Raw genomic sequence first — 20,156 nt, forward strand, 5'->3', positions numbered from 1 at the left:
CCGCGGCGCCGCGCACCCGCCCCGGTCCGGCCCCGCCGCCTCGGGGGCTCTCGCGGCTCTGGGCTGCCGGGGTTGCTTGGGGCCTGGGGGACGCTCGCGGGTCAGAGCCGTCGAGGGCGCTGGAGGTTTTGGGGCGCCCCCGGCATGGGCGGGGGGCGCTCGGGGACCGGGGGGCGCTCGTGGGTCAGGGCCGTCGGGGGCGCTCGCGGTCGGGGCGGTGGCGGTAGGGCTGCCCCTCGGGGCGATGAATAATCAGTGCTTTACCTGCAGGCACGGTGCGGTGAGCCCCTGCGCCCCCTGCCCGAGTGCTGGCGTCGAAGTGGCTGGGGGACCCCGCTGGCCGCAGGTGCAGCCGGGCCTGGAGCTGTGGCAGGGAACGTGGCGTGGGACGCAGACAGGGGCTCCCAGATCAGTCCCCCGTGACCAGACGGTGTGTCCATCTCCAGCTTCACGCCAGGCAGGAGCAGACCCTCACCGAGACCCCTTCCTGCCCTGTTAGGGACCGCCCCAACCCCCAGACGACCCCGCTGGAGCCTGCAGAAGCAGCTGCCCCCCCTCCCCCACCCGGGAAAACGCAACCCCGTTCCGTCCTCCTTGAGGGGCCGGGCCGCGGGACCCCCGCCTGCCTTGCCGGCTCCCCTGTGCTGGAGCGGAGGCCCCCACCGCGTGTGGTTCGCACGTGGCCTCCTGCCCATCTCCACTGCTGGCACCACCCGAGGAGGGCAGGTCCTGCCCCGGGCGGCCACGCTGGGGATTTGGACACACGCGGGACGAGCACGCAAGGTTGCTAAGAGGCTTGCGGGGACATAGCGACCCCTGAGGACGGGGAGGTCCAGGGGAGAGGAGGCGAGGGTGCTCCAGCCCTGGGCGGCAGGTGAAGGTGGTGTGACCCGAGCTGGGACGGTACTGAGCCTGCACAACCCTCCCCGCAGAAGTATGTGAGGGGTGCGGGCGTTGAACAGCGTGGCCGCTCTGTGATGTCCTGTCCCGGGCCGGCGCTGGGGCACAGCGGGTTCGGCCGCTGTCAGAGCTCCAGTTCAAGTCCCGGCTGTTCCACTCCCAATCCTCTCCCTGCTAATGGCCTGGGACAGCAGCAGAGACCAAGTACTCGAGCCCCTGCACCCACATGGTTGACCCAGATGGAGTTCGAGACTCCATCCAGCTCAGCCCAGGCTGGTGTGGGCATTTGGGGACTGAACCAGTGGATGGAAGATCTCCCTCCCCACTCCCCATTCCTTTGCCTTTCAAGTAAATAATCTTTTTTTAAAAATTCACCTTTATTTATTTATTTATTTTTTGACAGGCAGAGTTAGACAGTGAGAGAGAGAGACAGAGAGAAAGGTCTTCCTTCTGTTGGTTCAACCCCCAAATGGCTGCTATGGCCGGTGCACCGTGCTGATCCGAAGCCAGGAGCCAGGTGCTTCTCCTGGTCTCCCATGGGGTGCAGGGCCCAAGCACTTGGGCCATCCTCCACTTCCTTCCCGGGCCACAGCAGAGAGCTGAACTGGAAGAGGGGCAACCGGGACAGAATCCGGCGCCCCAACCGGGACTAGAACCCGGTGTGCCGGCACCGCAGGCGGATGATAGAGGATTAGCCAAGTGAGCCGTGGTGCCGGCCTCAAGTAAATAATCTTTAAGTGAATAAAATATTTAGTAAAACATCACAGGGGCTGGCATTGTGGCATAGCAGACACAGCCACTGCCTGTGACATCAGCATCTCATATGGGTGCCGGTTCAAGTCCTGGCTGCTCCACTTCCACTCCAGCTCCCTGCTAACGCACCTGGGAAAGCAACAGAAGATGGCCCGAGTGCCTGTGACCCTGCACCCACGTGAGAGATCCCGACGCAGCTCCTGGCTCCTGGCTTCAACCTGGCGCAGCCCCAGCTGTTGTGGCCATTTGGGGAGTGAACCAGCAGATGGAAGACCTCTCTCTGTCCCTCTGTAACTCTGCCTTTCAAATAGATACATCTTTTCAAAGACCATGTATACAATGTATTCTTCTGTCATGTTGTACACGATAAATATACACTAGCTTTTTTCTTATTGTCAATTTAAATAGTTCCCCAGAGGAGGGTGTTAGGAAGCATGGGCCCGCGAGCTGGGCGATGTCGCGGTTTTTAAACTGGGCTGCTGGTGAGCCCTCACGTGGAGGATGCCATGTGAAGAAAGATTCGTGGGTGGTGAGGGTCTGGCCATGCTGACATCTGGGAGGGGGGAAAGCATGTGCAAAGGGCCTGGGGTAGGAGTGAGCTGGGCTGAGCCGACTAGCGGTAGCTCAGAGAGTCACACGGCTTGTTACAAAACTGTGAGCCCAGGAGGGTGACGGGGCAGGCAGGCAGCTCTGTGCGGTGATGACGGGGCTTTGGGAGGCACACTCCGGCCGAGTGGGGACAACAGCATGTTTCGGAGAGAGGGGTCGGCTTGTTCAGAGTGCAGGCTGCACAGGACAGGGCCTGGTGAGCACGAAGCTGCAGGATGGCCCTAGGGGAGGGAGTGGACACAGGCTGGAGGCCTGCCTGGAGGAGGGGCCTCGAAGGGTGTCTGCAGGAGGCTTGGCGAAAGGAATTGTATGTATTCTTTCTTTCTTTTTTAAAAAAGATTTATTTATTTATTTGAAAGAGTTACACAGAGAGAAGGAGAAGCAGAGAGAGAGAGAGAGAGAGAGAGAGAGATCTTCCATCCACTGGTTCACTCCCCAAATGGCCACAACGGCTGGAGCTGTGCCGATTCGAAGCCAGGAGCTTCTTCTGGGTCTCCCACGTGGGTGCAGGAGCCCAAGCACTTGGCCATCTTCACTGCTTTCCCAGGCCATAGCAGAGAGCTGGATCGGAAGTGGGGACTTGAACTGGTGCCCATATGGGACCAGTTCCCATACGGCACTGCAGGCGGCGTATTTACCCACTACACAACAGCGCCAGCCCCTGTATGTATTCATTCAAAGATCACAAAGCTCAAAATGGAAAATGGACTGGCGGGGATCAGGGGACCAGGGGATCAGGGGACCAGGGTTTCAGGGGACCAGGTGGGTGTCTCGGAGGGAGGAGTCCGGGACAGTCCAGGTGGAAGGGCAGTGGAGAAGCTGCAGGCTCCGAGGCTGGTGTAGGGAGGTAAACCCAGGAGGACTTGGTGACAGAGTGAAGGCGGGGTCGGGGGAGGGCGAGGGTCGTAGGTCTGCAGTGGGTCACGCTGAGGACGAGGGGCCCAAGAAGCAGCGGCCTAACAGGGGTCCCAGGCGGTCAGTCAAGGAGGCTGGAGAGGAGCAGGACCCCAGGAAGCCAGGGGTCTCCCAGCTCCCAGCCATCCTGCGGTGCACGTGGTGACCAGCATGTGTCCAGGGGCCCCTGTCCCGCCTGCTGTGTCCTAGGAGGCAGCCCGGCAGGGTTGGGGACGCCCCAGCCCCGACCGCACCAGGCCAGTGGAGCCCTTTGGGGTGGCCCTGTGAACGCATGGGCGCACCCGCAGGCGGCCTCCACGCTCAGTGAATCAGCAGCAGGCCGGTTCTCAGTTGATCCCGTGTGGCCCACGAATAATGTTCCAGTGTCCAGAGGGCCCTTGGTAGCGGAAGGGTCCCCGCCTCTGCCAGCCAGCCAGGCCGTGGGAGCGCGTTAGTCCCAGCCAAGCCGGGCTGGCAGGGCGGTGCGGCCTCCGCGGTGGCCACCAGGTGGGGGAAGAGCCCCATCCACAGCCTTGGCCACAGGCGCAGGCATCTTCTGACCTCGTGGCATCCGGGCTTCTGAGCGCGGATTCTTCCGTTTACTCTGTGAGCGGGGGCGCAGCCCCGTGGGTTTCTGTGAGCAGCGTTATTTCTAATGCAGGTCTCAGGCCGTCACCGTGGCGCGGGTTTCAGGTCCCTTAACCTCGGGCAGTCTCCCTACTATGAACCGGGCGTTAGCTGTGCCGTTGTTTGTCCGTGCAGAAGCCTGAGCCGTGGGGGCAGTGGGGCCCTGCCGCAGTCAGGGTTGGAGCAGGGGTTTGAACCCAGGACTGCGGGACTCGGGGACCCACCCTCTCCCGCAGTGGAGGAAGAGCCCCCGTGCCGTGCGTCCGGCCCTTCTCGGGTTCCTGGTGCACCTGCTCGCCACGGCACCCGCTGGGAGACGGTATGCGGAGCGCACAGAACCCACAGAGTCCTGCCTGTCCTCTGGCCTCCTCCATCTCCCGCACTCAGGGCCCGCAGCCCCTGGCCCTACTTACAGCAGCCACGACTAAGCCAGGGGCGCTGCCTGTTGTCTCCCGGTCAGAAGGTCTGGGCAGCCATGGAGCGCAGGTTGCACGAGGTGAGCGTGTGCCTGCGGCAGGGTGCCCTCTTGTACGACGCGTGAGTTCGTGACTTACTGACTGCCGCCACTGTTCTCTCTGCTTTCCAGGGTGGCTTTTGTGGCTCTGACCCGCGCTGCACACCTGCACACACAGGTACCTGCATGTACACACACATGCGTGTGCACACCCGCATGCACACGGTTCCTGTTGCCACGGCGCCCCCTGCTGGGCAGCAGCCGCCACCCGGTCTGCTCCCGTAGGGAAAAGTCACAAATCCCAGCTCTGAACTGCACCACCCGGCTCCTTCCTGTGGCTTCCTGGGATACCTGGCTGGGGCCAAGCACGGAGCCCGCACTCAAATACTGACAGCCCCCACTTGCGATGGCTCTACCCAGGATTCCCCAATGTCACCCTGCTACGAAAGTAACGTGCGCTTGGTGGGCATCTGTGAGTTTTGGCCTTCAGCAAGGCTGGCAATGGGGCACGGTCCTTGCTGGTGGTGTAGCTCCCGGCAGGCCCCGCGGTCACGAGGGGGACAGCGGACGCTCTACAGGGCCCAGTGCTGCTAACTGGGGCTGTGCAGGAGGCGGGGGCCATCGAAGACTTTCCCACTGTGACGTGCTCAGCTTACGATGGCTGTCTCAGGCCGTGACCCCACTCTGCGACGAGAAGCATCCAGGTGCTTATTGGACACAGAAGGGGACTCATGTGGTGTGCACCTGTCCCTGGGCACAGATGGCACTTGGGGGCGAAGCCAGGCTGTGCTGGGCTCTGTCACCCTCTTCCTGCAGGAAACTGAATTCTGGTTTTCAAACCTAGACTGTCTTCATGAGTGGCCTCTGGGACCCAGACCCACACTTGGCTTTTCTAGAAGGGCGCGGACAAAGGGAAATGCGGAGCCCCAGGCTCGTGGCTGGAATCGGAGTGGAGCTGCGGCAAGAACCCAGGGTCTGGGTGCCAGGCGGGGCCAGCGTCGGAGAGTGGGGCTCCAGGCTCCAGACCCAGGCAGGGAGTCCAGGGCTGCTTGTCCCCCCCAGTAGCCACGGGCTTCAGGTCTATGGCCCCAGGGTAGGGGAGCAGAGAGCCTCCTGGGGACACAGGGTTGCCAGTTCAACTTCAAGTTCAGATAAACAAGGACAGGGCTTTTTGGGTAAATATATTGCAGGCAACATTGGCCGCTTGGATTCTGACTTGCTGATTCTGGCAGCCCTATTCAGGCAGCTCTTGGAACAAGGCAGGAAAAGCCACTGCAGGGGCTGAGCTCCTGGTCATGGAGAAAGTTCCAAGGCCGCCAGGCCGCCGCTGCTCTGCCTGCCACTGGGCCTGCGAGCCAGCCTCCGCCTGCGGGAATGGTCCCCACCTCTGCCTGGGTCTGCCGATGAGGACCTGCCCATCAAGGTGTCCCTGGGATCTTACTTGGTTTAATAGCATTCCGAATCGACTAAGCAGACTTTTCCTTATTTTGTTTGATTTTTTTAAGACATTTATTTATTTGAAAGTCAGAGTTACAGAGACAGAGAGGGAGAGAGAGAGAGAAAGAGAGATCTTTCAACGACTGAGTCACTCCCCAGATGGCCACAATGGCCAGGGCTGAACCAGGCCAAAGCCAGGAGTCAGGGTGGCAGGGCCCCAGCACTTGGGCCATCTGCTGCTGCTTTCCCAGGCCATCGGCAGGGAGCTGGATTGGAAGTGGAGCAGCGGGGACTCAAACTGGTGCCCACATGGGATGCTGGCATCGTAGGCAGCACCTTTTACCTGCTACACCACAATGCTGGCCCCAGAACTTTCTTTTTTAAACATCTTTTATTGATAACTTTATTTAAAAGGCAGAGAGACAAACAGACAAAGAGATCTTTCATCTGATGGATCACTCCCTAAACTCCCACACAGTTGAAGCCATGAGCCTGGAACTCTGTCCGGGTCTCCCCCACCCGGCAGGACTCAAGCAGTCTGGAGCTATCACCTGCTGCCTCCCAGGACGCCCGGGTAGGAACCTGGACCAGAAGCGGCATATCCAGGACTCCAGGTGGCCTCTGGTGTGCAGTGTGTGTCCCAAGTGATGACCTAGCCTGCTGGTCTTAATCTTTTTTTTTTAAGATTTATTTATTTATTTGAAAGGCAGAGTTGCAGAGAGGCAGAGAGAGAGAGAGAGAGAGAGAGAGAGAGAGAAAGTTCTTCCATTCGCTGGGTCACACCCTAGATGGCCACAACAGCTGGAGCTTCCCTGGTCTGAAGCCAGGAGCCAGGAGCTTCTTCCGGGTCTCCCATGTGGGTACAGGGGCCCAAGGATGTGGGCCATCTTCTACTGCTGTCCCAGGCCATAGCAGAGAGCTGGATCAGAAGTGGAGCAGCCAGGGCTTGAACCGGTGCCTACATGGGATGCCGGCGCCGCAGGCCAGGGCTTTAACACGTTATGCCACAGCACGGACCTCGTCATGAGTTATTTTTAAACTGCTATGTTATGTACTACGGCACAGAATGAATACTCGGTGATTCTTGACACGGACGCCACCGCTGGCCAGGCTGGAACAGCCAGGGTGCCAGCACCGGGAGCCTCGTCCACGTCGCGCTCACAGCCCAAGAGGCAAGCGCTGGGCTGACCTCGACGTTCGTTGCTCTCTGGCCTTCTTCCGTAGCATGTGGCCTGGTCTGAGCGGCCCAGCCGGCAGGAGGAAGTGAGATGGAGAAGAGACAGGATGGGTCACCAGCACGGGCCGCTGGGGCTCTGTCTTGCTCGGGAACTCAGCACTCCAGGCTCCGGAGGCCGGGAGCCCGAGACAAAGGCACCGGCGGACCTGGTGGCTGCCCGGGGCCCGCTCCTGGGTCCGCTGGCGGCCGTCCTCTCCCTGTGCCCTCGCAAGGTGCAAGGGAGGCGCTCCTGCCCTCACGACCCAATCACCTCCCACACACCCCACTGTCATGTGTCACGGTGGAGACTTGAGTTGGGGGGCACATTCTGTCTACAGCTCCTTGTAAGCGTCCGGCAGGTGCGTGGTGTCTATTTTGCCGCACTCAGGCCGCAGGTTGACCCCCGGCGGTGTGAAGCGCCCTGCACTTGCTGGGCGTCTGCTGGTGGCTGCTTGCACCTGCTTGGCTGCTGTGGCAAAATGCCACGGACAGGGCGCCCGCGACCTCTGACCTCTTTCTCCCAGCTCTGCAGACAGACGGGAAGGCCCAGGTCAGACGCCAGCGTGGCTGGGTTCTGGTGAGCACTTGCCTCCTGGTTTGTAGACAGCCACATCCTCACATGGGAGAGAGAGAGAGAGAGAGAGAGAGAGAGAGAGCGAGCTCTGGTGTCGCTTCTTCTAAGTCAAGGGCACCGGTGCTGGCCGTGCAGGGGTCCTCCCTTACCACCACATCACCCTTGATTCCAGTGCATCTCGTTGGGGGTTAGAGCTTCAACACAGGACTTTAGGGGAACAGAGATCCATCCAGAGCGGGTGCTGCAGGAGCTTGAGAGGGGAACTGGCCCGTGCAGGGCCCGCTGCGGCTGTGGCAGCGACGGGTGACAGGTGACGGGTGACGGGTGACGGGTGACAGGTGGCAGGTGAGCCTCGGGTGCCAGGTGCAGCAGATCAGAGCCTGCAGCAGGTGTAGCCTGGAAAGTCTTGCTGGAAAAGCAAACACAGGGCGGTGGCGCCAGCCGCCTGACCCAGCTCCTGGCTTCCGGAAGTCCTGGGCAGGGGCGTCCACCGGACACGCAGGGTTCTGCGAAAGCCTTTTTTTTTTTTAACAGAACAAAAGAACAACATTGTGTCAGGACCTAGAATTCCAGGTCCGGGGTCTCCAGCTAGGGGTCGGGCTCGCTGCTGCTCTGGTGTGTTGTATCAGGTATCCCATCGTCTGAACACGCTCAGGGCAGTTACCCGGCCTGTGCCGCGGGACGGCGCGATGCCTGTGCGTGTGGCGCGGCTGTGAGTTCCATCCGCATGCGCACCTCCAGTAGGTGAGGCCAGACCCTCCCCCCGCCACCCCCGAGGGATGCCTGACTCCCAGTGCCGACGTCAGCGGTCATTCCCACTCACCTGTCCCGGGCTGGTACAGTCTGTTGCATTCAGCCCCTGGACAGACGTGCGCTGGCGTTGAGTGACAGCTGTCACGGCCGTTCCCGGGGACGAGTGAGGCTGAACCTCTGCTCCTACGTTCCCTGCTCGCCTTGCATGGCCTCTGCCGCCTGTCACACCTGGGCCCGAGCTTCAGTTGGGTTTCCCTTCTCACCGATTCATAAGCATTTGTTATATATCTGTATACAAGTCCTTTGCAAGTTCTTAATTTTTAATGTAATCCAAAATTTTTTTAAGATTTATTTATTTATTTGAAAGAGTTACGCAGAGAGGAGAGAGAGAGAGAGAGGTCCTCCATCTGATGGTTCACTCCCCAACTGGCCACAGTGGCCGGAGCTGCGCTGATCCGAAGCCAGGAGCCAGGAGCTTCTTCTAGGCCACAGTGCCCACAGTGCCGGCCCCCCAGTTGTTTTCTTTATGGATTCCCGCCCCTCAAGGTGCATTAGCAGGGGGCTGGATGGGAAGAGGAGCACTGGGGCCTGAGTGGGCATTGGGACACAGGATGCCAGCATTGCAGGGGGCAGTTTCACCCCAACACTGGCCCCCCCAGACTGTGGTTTGCATGCTTTAGGGTTTTAGAACAATAAATTGATGTGAGGAGAATTGAAAATTTTGTGTGTTTGAACATTATATATATGATGAGTATTATATGTGAACATTATGTATAGACTTCTATTTGGGTCTTTAAAAATTTTCCTCAATATTTTATAGTCTGTAAGCCTTGTGTACCTTATTTATTCGTAGGAACTTGGTTTTTTAATGCTACAGCAAATAGCGTCATTGTCAAAATATGCCTTTCCAGTTTGTTGCTTGTAGGCGGGCGTCTAATTTTTGTATATTTGCCTTACACCTAGCAACCTTGCTGGGCCCAATCGTTTGTTGAGGTTGCCCTGGCTTTTCTACTTGCACACACGTGCTGTCTGTGCCGTAACACCTCCCCTCTCTGTTTCCAACACTTCTATCTTTCTTTTCTTGTCTTTCGCTCTTGCACTGTGCGGGGGGACCAGAGGTGGAGTTAGCAAACATCCTTCCTTCAGCCCGCATGTTGGAGGCAGAGCCTTTGACGGCCCCCCGAGCACGATGCGAGCTGTAGGGTCTTCGGAGAATTCCTCTAGGATTCAGGAAGCGCTCCTCTACTTCTCGTTTTCAGGAATTTTTCTCGGGGCTGGCACTCTGGTACAGCAGGCTAAGCCACTGCCTCTGATTGGCATCCCATGTGAGAGTGCCAGTTCAAGACCCGGCTGCTCCGCTTCCAATCCAGCTCCCTGCTAATGCGCCTGGAAAGCAGTAGAAGATGGCCCAAGTGCTTGGGCCCTGCACCCACGTGGGAGACCTGGAGGAAGCTCCTGGCTCCTGGCCTCTCCAGCCATTGAGGCCATTTGGGGAGTGAACCAACAGATGGAAATTCTCTCTTCCTCTCTCTGTGTATCACTCTGCCTTTCAAATAAATCTTTTAATAAGAAGAACTTTTCTCATGAATGAGTATTAAATTTAACCAAAGACTTTAAAAATGTGTGGATTCACCCACAACTTTTCCTTTTTTCTGTAAACATGGTAAATTGCATTGGCTGATTAATCGTCAATTAATTTTTTTTTGACAGGCAGAGTGGACAGAGAGAGAGACAGAGAGAAAGGTCTTCCTTTTGCCGTTGGTTCACCCTCCAATGGCCGCCACAGCCGGCGTGCTGCTGCCGGCGCACCGCACTGATCCGAAGCCAGGAGCCAGGTACTTATCCTGGTCTCCCATGGGGTGCAGGGCCCAAGCACTTGGGCCATCCTCCACTGCACTCCCTGGCCACAGCAGAGAGCTGGCCTGGAAGAGGGGCAACCGGGACAGAATCCAGCATCCCAACCGGGACTAGAACCCGGTGTGCTGGCGCCGCAGGCAGAGGATTAGCCTATTGAGCCACAGCGCCGGCCTTCAATTAATTCTTAAATCAACATTTCTTTCTAGAGAAAACACAATTTTTTAAAAGATTCATTTATTTATGTGAGAGGCAGAGTTATAGACACACAGAGAAAGAGGTCTTTCATCCACTGGTTCACTCTCCAATTGGCCGCAACGGCCAGAGCTGGGCCAATCTGAAGCCAGGAGCCAGATGCTTCTTCCAGGTCTCCCATGTGGGTGCAGGGGCCCAAGCACTTGGGTCATCTTCTACTGTTTTCCCAGGCCATAGCAGAGAGCTGGATCAGAAGTGGAGCAGCCGGGACTCAAACCAGCGCCCATATGGGATGCAGGCACTGCAGGCGGTGGCTTTACTTGCTGCACCACAGCGCCCGCCCCTCTATCTATCTGTGGCTTTTCAAGTGTCTGTGAGATCCGCAGTGTTGTCTCTGCAGGGACTAAACCGTGAATGCTCACAATCACCCAGTGAAGACCTGGAGCTCCCCAGGATGTGGCTGCGCTTAGACCTCCGCGTTCCGAAAGAGGAGAGGAAGGGAGGTGAGCTCCCGGCGCGGCCTTGGTCCCGTGGGTCGGTGCCCTTGTATGAGCAGGGGATGGGGGCCCGCGCGTGGACACAGGCAGGGGACGGCTGTGCACAGTCCAGCAGAGGCCTCGGCGGAACCAGCCCTGTGGCTGCTTTGATCTTGGGCCTCTGGCCACCAGGACCACGAGAGAGAGGATCCGTGTGGTGTGAACCACTCGGGCGGTGGGCCTTGGCTGTGGCACCCCTGGAAAACTAGTGCGGTCCCCCTTTGCATTCTTGGAATGAATTGTTTAAGTTTCCTCTATTTTTTCCCCTTAGTTTTGCTGGAGTTTATCAATTACTCTTCCAAGAACAGGCGCTGCCTCTATTTTAAGTTCATTTCTTTCCATCAGTTCCTGCTTTTATCTGTAATACTTTCTTTCTTTAAAGATTTATCTATTTATTTAAAAGGCAGTGTTACAAAAGCAGAGAAAGAGAGAGAGAGAGAGATCTTCCATCCACTGGTTCACTCCCCAGGTGGCTGCAACGGCTGGAGCTGCGCTGATCCGAAGCCAGGAGCTTCCTCCAGGTCTGCCACATGGGTGCAGGGGCCCAAGCACTTGGGCCATTTCCACTGCTTTCCCAGGCCACAGCAGAGAGCTGGATCGGAAGTGGAGCAGCCGGGACTCGAACCGGTGCCCATGTGGGATGCTGGCACTGCAGGCAGCGGATTTACCTGCTGCACCACAGCGCTGGGCCCTTTCTGTAGTCAGTGCACTGACTGCTGTAGATGAGAGCCTGGGTCAGAACCAGAGCCTGGGTCAGAACCTTCAGCCTCCGTCTTTGCTAACATGAGCATCTGGTGTCTGACACCTCCCATGCACACGACCCCACGCATAGCACGTAGCACGTCCGTCACCGACACTTTAACGTTTTGGAAAGCTCAGGTTGAGACTTAGTGACCTGGGCCCGGGTCACCTGGGCCTCGTTTACAGATGCTGGGTTTGGGTTCTGAGCGGGGGAACAGACGGACGTCCCGGTTCCACTCTGCTGCTGGCGACCGAGAGCGTCCGCACCATCCAGGCCCTGCCCGGGCCTTCCCTCCCCCGGCTTCCCAGCTGCTCCTAGGCTCGCTCCGCTCGGCTCTCTAACCGGCCCCCAACTTCATCCTGTCCGACTCCACACCCCGACTCCCGCCCCAGCTACTGCTAAGTCGCTCCGGAGCCCTGAGAGGCTTCGTCCGAGCCGCAGAGACTCGGGCTGCGGGTTCCACTTGCTGCTCGGTGTGTCTCAGCATCTGCGGGAGAAGTCGCCGACAGGCACGTCTCCATCCCTAAGCAGAAACTTCCTGCCTAGCGGTCGGGCCCTCCAGCGCCTGCCTGCTCCTGTCTGCTCGGAACCCGTCCTGTCTGCACATCCTCGTAAGCCCCTCTCTCCTCCGACTTGCTTATCTGCTGTGTGGGTGGGTATAACAGATTTCAAAATTTTTTTTTGGCACCAACATAAACTCGTCTTTTAATTCTATGTTCCCCAAACTTTTAAAATTCTGCTTGTGTTTTTTCAGATTTATTTTATTTATTTGAAAGAGAGAGAGAGAGAGAGGGAGAAAGAGAGAGAGATTTCAGGCTGGTGCTGTGGCTCAGCAGGTTAACGCCCTGGCCTGAAGCACCAGCATCCCATATGGGCACCGGTTCTAGTCCTGGTTGCTCCTCTTCCGATCCAGCTCTCTGCTATGGCCTGGGACAGCAGTGGAGGATGGCCCAAGTCCTTGGGCTCCTGCACCCATGAGGGAGACCCGGAAGAAGCTCCTGGCTCCTGGCTTGGGATCGGCTCAGCTCCGGCAGCTGTGGCCATCTGGGGAGTGAACCAGTGGATGGAAGACCTCTCTCTTTCTCTCTCTCCCTCTCTCTGTAACTCTGTCTGTCAAATAAATAAAATAAATACTTAAAAAAATAAAAAAGAGAGAGGTCTTCCATCCATGGTTCACTCCCCAAATGGCTGCAATGGCTGGAGCTGGGCTGATCTGAAGCCAGGAGCCAGGAGCTTCTTCTGGGTCTCCCACGTGGGTGCAGGGGCCATCTTCTACCGCTCTCCCAGGAGCATCAGCAGGGAGCTGGATCGGAAGTGGGGCAGCTGGGACTGGAACTGGCACCTGTATGGGATGCAGGTGCTGCAGGCAGGGGCTTTAACCCGCTGTGCCACAGTGCTGGCCCCGAGTCTGCTTTGTTGGATTTCTTCGTGTAGACCGTGGCTGGGCTGGGCCGTGAGACCCGGGGGTCCATCTCTTCCACCACATAGCCTGAGCATCTTGTTTGCCCGGGGGGCCTGAGGTGAGCCCCGAGAACAGGCGGTGCCTCTGTGCCCCCTCGGTCTGGGAGCAGCGTCCTCACCCTTGCTGAGGCTCAGGGTCAACGTGGCTGCTTTTCCCGCACTCGTTACTATTCCCCCAGGGAGGCTGATTCACCGTGGCAACTCAGCAAACATCCTGGTGCTTCTGGGCCCACGCTCCAGAGACCAAACCCCCGTGCGCTCCGGCTGGGCTCAGAGGCCGTGAGCTCCGCGGTGCCTGGAGCGCCCTTCCGCCCCCACGCGCTCTGTGCTGCGAGTTTTAAATGAAATCGCTGTCCTCTCTAGCTTTTGGGTTTCCCTAAAAGACCATCAAAAGCTTGAATTAGTTGGAAACAACCACTGCGGGGGCTCCTGGGCACTCCTTAGTGAAGCGAGTTGAAACTCACTTCCCGTGTCTACACTGGTCCCAAACATTCCCCAGGTGTCCTTCATGACTGGAGGAGCCCGGTCAGCTCAGGCTCCTGGCTCCCTCCACTGGTGACCGTCTCCACACCGTGGGGCTGAGAGGAGAAAGCTCAGCCCCGCCCCTGGCTGTGTTAAGCCTGGTGGTTTTCTCTGGGGGCCGCGGTCTGGCCGGATCCGGCTCTGACCGGTGCATTCTGAGCCGCCGCAGAAGGCAACGCTGCAGTGTCGGCTTTGATGCCTTTCTGGGACGAGGAAGAGGAGCACGTTGACGGAGTGTGTGTACGCCGACAGACGGTCTGGGAGGGTACGCGTGGGGCCGTAACAGTGTCCACTCGGGCAAGGGCGTTGGGGCGGGCAGAGTTAGAGACAGAGAGATCTTCCATCCACTGGTTCACCCCCCAGATGGCCATGATGTTGGGGCCAGGGACCTGGAACTCCCCCCACCACATGGGTGCAGGGGCCCGTCTTCAGCTGCTTTCCCCGGGCGCATCAGCAGGGAGCAGCGGGGACTCGAACCTGCACTTACACGGGGTGCGGCGTCACAGGTGGTGGCTTCACCCTGGGCGCCACAGCGCCAGGCCTAACCTTTTGCTCCAGGCTGTTCAGGGCTCTGTGGGGACGGTTGTCGTACAAGGAGCCAGAGTTGAAGAACAGAAAGCCCAGGCTTTAAAAGCGACGGAGTCACGCCAACCACTGCGCGGTGCGTGTCTCGCAGCTCAGCAGGAAGCTGTGCCTGGGTTCACTCCCGAGCTGGCCTGTGTCCAGCCTGTGTCCAGCCTTCCCGCAGGTGCAGAGCCACCTGGGAGGCCCTTGCGAGCGTGAGTGCGCCCTCCCTAGTGGGGCGCATCCTCGGGGAAGGTGCTCTGGCCCGGATTCACACGGCAGCAGAGCTGAAAGATTGCCCTCGTTCCCATTTTTGCACAATTTGAGGCACGGCTTCCTGTCGCCCCGTGTTCCCAACATCATTCAGGGTCTTTTGGAACCAAAACGGAGCCGCGGTCCCAGCTCCCTGCCGCCTTTCTCGCTGGAACATTGGCTGGGGTGAGCGCGGGGCCGGCCCACCTCCACAAATCTCCCGGTGTCCTCCCGCAGAGACGTCCCTCGGGCCGCCCCGGCCGCTTTGCCACTTCTCGCCGGCCTCCCCGGGCCCTGTGGTGCGGTTGCCAGCAGACAGACAGCTCATTACTCAGCCGGCTTGAATCCGACTCTTTCCCGTTTCTTGGAAACCTCCCCAGAGTTCCATGATCCTTTCTCCCATGAACCTCCTGCTCCTGCCCAGCGCAGTCCCACTCGGGGCCCCAACACAGCCTGCGTTGTTCTCTTTCTTAAAGAGATTTGGTTTTACTCCATTTAACTCGTTTTGCAGCAAAGTCCAGTGGGAGAGACTGACCCATTCAGGAGCCCCCTGGTGAGCTGCAGGCCTGGCTCTCAGATAAATCAGATTCTTCCTTCCGGGGCCCACATTCTGGGGGCAGCCAACGCAGTGACCTCCAGGCCCGCCTCTGGCCAGCTCGGGGCGACGGCTGAGTCCTGCCCAGCGTGTGACACATCCAGGCCCCAGACTGGCCAAGGGGCTGTGAGATGGGGAGAAGGGGCTGCCTTGGGCTGCTTCCTCTGAGAAGTGCCTTGGGAGGAGGCGTGCAAGGTGGTGGGCAAGCAACATGGCGGCTCCCTCTCAGACACAGCAGGCCTGGGCTGGGAGAGGCCTTCGAGGGTGAGGACGGCGTTGCCACCTGCTGAGGAACGGCCGTGGAGCAGTGGCTCGGGCCAGAGGGGGCAGGGAGCTGCCAGCGTTCGCTTCTGTCCCAGCACCCAGGATGGTCATCTCCGGGGACTTCGTCTCCAAAAACTGCCCGTTTAGCGACGGCTCCTCTTCCGGGAAGCGAAGAGCATCCGAATGCTCGCTGGATAATTACGAACGTGAAGCAGTCGTGTTTGACTGGAAATCTAACGCGTCATGGCTCACACGCTGATTGCTTGTTTGAACCAAGTTCCATCCAGATCCAGGGCCTCGTGCGTTCCGGAACCGCAGGAAAGACTCCGGGCGGAGCTGAGTCCTGGCGAGACGGAGCCGCTCACCCGAGGTCGCTCAGCTGCACAGCGCCGGGACCCAGAGTCCCCCAAGGGCTCGGCTTCCTCCAGAGCCCTTCATTCATTCATTCATTCATCCCACGACACCAGGGACCCCCACTGAGGGATTTTTTTTAAGTAAGTGCAGGTTTTTAGTCTAGTGCTTGTTTAGGCACTTAAAATAATTATTTGTAAATATTTAGATGTCTATTTGAAAGACAGAGTTACAGAGAGCAAGAGGGAGACACACACACATGAGAGAGAGAGAGAGAGAGAGTCTTCCATCCTCTGGTTCACTCCCCAAATGGCTTCAACAGCTGGAGCCAGGCCAGGCCAAAGCCTGCAGCTCCATCCGGGTCTCCCAGGTGGGTGCAGGGGCTCATGCACTTGGGCCATCAACAGGGAGCTGGATCGCAGGTGGAGCAGCTGGGACTTGGACTGGGCGCCATTCCCTCCACGCCTGGAGGGCACAGGCTTGAAAGCGGGCTCAGCCAGCACAGCCCCTCGCCCAGCGCAGTGGGACCCCGGCCTCTAGGACAGCGATGCACAGAAGCCCCCGGGACGCGGGGCGTGTGTGGTGGCGCCCGGGGCACTTTCCTGCCGTCTCTGCCCCCTGTCCAGCGCCCGTGCCCGGCGACCATCTTGACTTCCTCCGGTGCTTTCCCATCGGGGCGTTGCCTGACCACACCGTCCCCTGGTTCAGGGAGTGCCGCAGGGGCCCGTCTCACCTCTCTGTGAACAAACTCCGTGGTGGCACCGCCATATGAAATTTGAGAGTCCCCGTCCCCTGTCCCGTCAGACTGCCTCAGGTCCCTCTCTGTGCTGAGCAGGGTGCGTGGCGTTTGTGCCCCCGGGCTCAGCTTGGCCTCTCCTTTGGGGCCTCCCTTGGTCCCCCCTGGCCTCTCTTCAGGCCCTGCCCCTGCTCAGTTCAGTCCCTCGTCTGTCTTCCTGGGTGGGCGTGGGCTCCCTGAGCTGGGCCTCAGGGCAGAGCTTGACCTACAGTGAACCAAATGACCCGGTTTGAACCAGTTCAGCACCTTTATTTTTTCGTCCAGGGTTCCCTGGTCCTAGAAGCCAGGTCTAAGCAAGCAGCAGGGTGCCACGCGGTCCCTGCCGTACTCTGGCCGGCCGTCACAGCAGCCCCCGGCTTTGCGCCCTGGCAGGGTCAAGGGCATCCTACCCCCTCCACAGCTGCCCCTCCCTCTCTCTGGCCATTCTGCGGGTCCAGTGCCGGATCTTTCTACAGTGGACAATTTGGGGGCCCATTTGCTTTGGTGACCAAGTGGACGGGGAGAGTGAGGCAATGGAGTCACCAGGGGATTTACACTGACCTGCCCTTGAACCTGGTGCCTTCCCACCATGCCTGTCCTTGCACAGAGCGGAGTCCCGGGATGAGGCCCTACCTGTCAGTACCATCGGGCTCTTCATCCCAGCTCCCCCGCTTTCCATAAACAACCTTGTAAATGTCCCACGTCCCCAGGAGGGTGGCCGTGCCAGCCCGACCCAGACTTTCCGACGCACTTCTGAACCACGGCTGCCAGTTTTCCGGTAAGACGCGGGAAACGTCATAAAAGGCTTCCTCTCCGTTGAACTGTGGAGGAGGTGGCGGGCACGGCCAGGCGGGAGCAAAGCGAGTTTATGAGTCCCACGTCCAGCAGCACGTCCAGTGGAATTAGTCAGAGGGCAAGCGGCACAGTTGACGGCCTTGTCTGGGCAGACGTAGCAGGGTCCCGTGGGGGACTGGGCGTGGCTGGGATGCAGGAGAAACTGGGGGGAGGGGGCACAGCCAGGAGAGGATGGCTCCTGGGCGCCCCCGAGTCTCAGACCCTCCAAATGGGCGGTCCGAGAAGGAGTCGGGCATTGAAAGCGCCAGACGGCAACTCGACGTGTCCCCTGCCCAGGTGCCCTGCCTTCCCGAAACACAGCAATGACAAGAAAGCAGGTGCAAAATCACTTCTATCTAAGCTCCGTCTCGTAAGAGTGAACTTCCTAAGTGTGTGTGTGTGTGGGGGGGAGCATGTGTTCTGGGGTGGGGAGGGGGTTAAGATATCCCTAAATGTTTCCCTAAATGGCTGCAACACTCAGGGCTGGGCTGGGCCAAAGCCAGCAGCCAGGAGCTTCCTCTGGGTCTCCCCCATGGGTGCAGGGCCCAAACACTTGGCTTGTCTGCTTCTGCTTTCCCAGGCACATTAGCAGGGAGCTGGATTGGCCGTGGAGCAGCCAGGATTTGAACTGGCACCTGTAAGGGATGCCAGCACTTCAAGCAGTGGCTTAACCCACCGCGCCACAGTGCCGGCCCCCAGTTCATCTTTTCCAGTTGCCTGTTGCCCCGCTAGGATTGGAGATGTGTGCCCGGCACCTGTCCCAGCACGGAATCTTGGCCATGACTTGGTTCCGATGGTGCAGGCTCACAGCTGGAGGAGCCCGAGTCTCATTCGAGACTTTGGACCCTGGGCTTTGAATTAATGGTGGACGGAGTTAAGGCTTTGGAACTGCTGGGGAGGGAATGCTTGTACATCGTGTAGGAGAAGGACTTGAGTTTTGCTGACCCGGGGGTAGAGTGCTATGCTTTGAACATGACTTGGCTCCTGTACTTACGCAGGATTTTAAATGCTGACAGTCGTAAGAGAGTGGTACTAAGAACGTGAAAACTTAATCCAGTTATGGTGTTTGGAAGGTGGGCCACGTGGGAGGATCTTAGGTCACTGGGGGCGTGCCCTTGGAAGGTAGTTCTCCAGAGATGGCTGGTCAGAAGTAATTTTTTAAAAGATTTATTTTATTATTCAAAAGGCAGAGTGACAGAGACAGAGATCTTCCCTCTGCTGGTTCACTCTCCAAGTGGCCATAATGGCTGGGGCTGGGCCAGGCTGAAGCCAGGAGCCTGGAGCTCCATCCAAGTCTCCCACCTGGGCGCAGGAGCCAAGCACCTGGGCCATTTTCTGCTGCTTTCCCAGGTGCATTAGCAGAAGAGGGGCATCCGCAGCTTGAACCGGGGCTCCGAGGCTGACCCGCAGGGGGCGGCTTGCCTGCTGTACTGCGCACAGCCCTGATGGTTTGTTACAAAGCCTGGGCCAGCCCAGCTGCCCCCCTCCTTCCTGGCTCACCACATGATCCCTGCTCTGTACCTGCTCCACCGCTGCCGTCCACCACCCTCACCAGCAGCCAGTCCGATGAACTTGAACCTCCAAACCGAGAGCAGTCAAGCTGTCTCCTTCATAAATGGCTTCTCTCAGATGATCTGTTGCAGTCAAGAAAGCTGACTAAGGATACTGCACATCTTTTCTAGAACATCTAGAGGGGCCGGCGCCGTGGCCCAGTGGGTAAAGCTGCTGCCTGCAGTGCCTGCATCCCACATGGGCGCCCGTATGAGTCCCGGCTGTTCCACTTCCAATCCAGCTCTCTGCTATGGCCTGGGAGAGCAGTGGAAGATGGCCAAGTGCCAGCTCTTGTGGTGGCACCTTGACACTGAAACAGGGTGGAGGCAGTGAAAGAAGCTTCAGGCTGGCCTCCCAGACGCGTGCTCACGCAGACACCCCGCGTGATGCTGGACCACGGACCTACAGCCTACGGAAAACATCCCTGGGCTGCAAGGGTTTCCCCCCACCCAATTTTAAGGTTGAGGTATAATTCATGTATCTAAAATTTATCTTGGGGGCCGACGTTGTAGTGGGTTAAGCAGTGCCGGCCTTCCATGTCAAAGTGCTCATTAGAGTCCTGGCTGCTCGGCTTTTGATCCAGCTCCCTGCCAATGCACCCGGGAAGGCGGCAGAGGACGGCCCAAGGGCCTGGGCCCCTGCACCCACGTGGGAGACCAGGATGGGGCTCTTGGGTCCTGCTTTGGCCTGGCCCAGCCCTGGCTGTTGCAGACACTGGAGGAGTGAACCAGCAGCTGGACGATCTCTCTCTCTCTCTCTCTCTCTCTCTCTCCTTCTTTCTCTGTTGCTCTGCATTTCAAATACACAATAGACAAAAGTTATCCTTCTAAGTACACAATCCAGTGACCTTAGGCACATCCACAGGCTGTGCAGCCATCCCCGATTCCAGGACATCCCCCTCACTCCGCAGCATCCCCCCATCTGCTACCCTGTGCACGGCGAGGATGGTGAGGGTGGCCCACAGGTTCCGCACGTGCTGGCTGAAGACTCGCGCCCTGGCTTCCAAGGGATGTCTGCGGTGGGATGGTATCGAGGCATTTTCGAAGCTTAACCACCTTAGGACCTCCATTCTTGTCGCCACCGACTGGTTTTGCGACATTAGCAAGAACCTCCTCCTCCTCCTTCTTTTTCTTTCTTTTTTTTTTTTTTTTTGACAGGCAGAGTGGACAGTGAGAGAGAGAGACAGAGAGAAAGGTCTTCCTTTGCCGTTGGTTCACCCTCCAATGGCCGCCACGGCCGGCGCGCTGTGGCCGGCGCACTGCGCTGATCCGATGGCAGGAGCCAGGAGCCAGGTGCTTTTCCTGGTCTCCCATGGGGTGCAGGGCCCAAGCACCTGGGCCATCCTCCACTGCACTCCCTGGCCACAGCAGAGGGCTGGCCTGGAAGAGGGGCAACCGGGACAGAATCCGGCGCCCCAACCGGGACTAGAACCCGGTGTGCCGG

Source organism: Oryctolagus cuniculus, chromosome 7 (assembly GCF_051225735.1).
Source record: "Oryctolagus cuniculus isolate XC-2025 breed Fujian yellow rabbit chromosome 7, ASM5122573v1, whole genome shotgun sequence".
In the NCBI taxonomy this organism is placed as follows: Eukaryota; Metazoa; Chordata; class Mammalia; order Lagomorpha; family Leporidae; genus Oryctolagus; species Oryctolagus cuniculus.